This window comes from Gavialis gangeticus, unplaced genomic scaffold (assembly GCF_001723915.1).
Source record: "Gavialis gangeticus isolate Ggan-Ray unplaced genomic scaffold, GavGan_comp1, whole genome shotgun sequence".
Taxonomy (NCBI): Eukaryota; Metazoa; Chordata; order Crocodylia; family Gavialidae; genus Gavialis; species Gavialis gangeticus.
This window is the reverse complement of record NW_017728965.1, coordinates 1,929,164-1,930,622: the sequence shown is the minus strand read 5'-3', so window position 1 is coordinate 1,930,622 and position 1,459 is coordinate 1,929,164.

Below are 1,459 nucleotides of genomic sequence, written 5' to 3'. Positions count from 1 at the left end.
GGTGGCACGGGGGGAGATGAGCCGGCAGAAGGTCCTGGACCTGTCCTGTCTTCACCCTGCTGCAGGGTTGGGAAATGTGCAAAGACAATAACCCGAGTGGAAATTTTGGACGTTTCCAAGGATGGTGCTCTGAGCTTAACTTCCGGGACTCTCCCCATGTTTTCTTTTTCTCCGGAGGATGATGGGACAGCTTCACTTACCTTCATGCAGGGTCTGCTGGGTATGACGCACCCCTGGAAATTCAGCCTCTTACTACCAGTTTCTCAAAGGAGCTTATTGCCCCAGCTGAGGAGGAAACCATGTCTCAGAAAAATATTGGAGATTTCAAAAAGCTTAATTGTTCCCAGCTGGAATGGGATATAAAGTCAACATTTCTGACAAGCTGGGAGTAGGGAAAATTCAGTTTGGGTTCGTTGATTTGAACTCATACATGTGTGTGTTTTGTTTTGTTTTTTTTGTTTTTTGTTTTTTTTCAAAAGCGTACTGTAACTACATCAGTGTTTTTAAATAAAATGATGTTTCAATGTGGGAGGTTAAGGAGGAAGGGAGAGTTTCTTTTGTGTTGACAATTTCAAACTTTAAATTCATGTTGAGAAAATTTAATCTGAAACAATCCATTCGCATGGAAAAAAATCAATATTTTTTCCCAGTGGAAAGAGAGAGTTCACTCAAAGAAAGATGGGGAATGGGAAATCTCAGTCATCTGTATATTTAGCATGGTACTGGTCCCTCTGTATATGCCTTAACAAGGGTTGAGCTCTTTTTTTTTTTTAAAAGTCTTGCTTCTAATTGTGAGTTTGAAACATTTTGGCATCTGGCTACTAACTGCAGTGAAGTTTACTTTTTCTCCGCTTCTTCCCTATTATTTTTATTTAAGAATGGTCTTTCTCAAACTGTTAATGATTAAAGAAAAAATGGCTTCCTTTTCTCTCAGTATTGAGTTGCTCAGTTTTGTGCACAGAATCATAGGTTCATAGACTGTAAGGGGTTGGAAGGGACCTTGCAAGATCATCGGGTCCAGCCCCCTGCACTAGCCACGCACACTTATTTGCAAACGCTACCAAAATTGTACATAAGCACCCCTCCCCGTTTGTCAGAGTAGGATTATAACAAGGATGCTTTTATTTCAATGTAGCTAAATGTGTACTACACTACTCTCAGATCTTTGAGGTGAAAAAACTGTGTATATAAATGGGGTTTAAATTGTGAAATGTACTCTAAATTATCCTCAGTTTTGAAAGCATAGATTCTAATCTTTACAAAATCTCCAATTACTGGATGTTAATTGTGTGTTTTTCCTGTCTTAATTCCTTCTGCTTTCTGTTAGAAAACCGCAGGGGAGGGAGGAGGAGGGGGAGAGGAATTACTAGAAATATAAGTTTGTGACTCTCTCATTTTCACTATGTTGGATTTTGCTGGCGATAACTCTTTAGAAATGGCAAATGTCAAAGAAATGTTA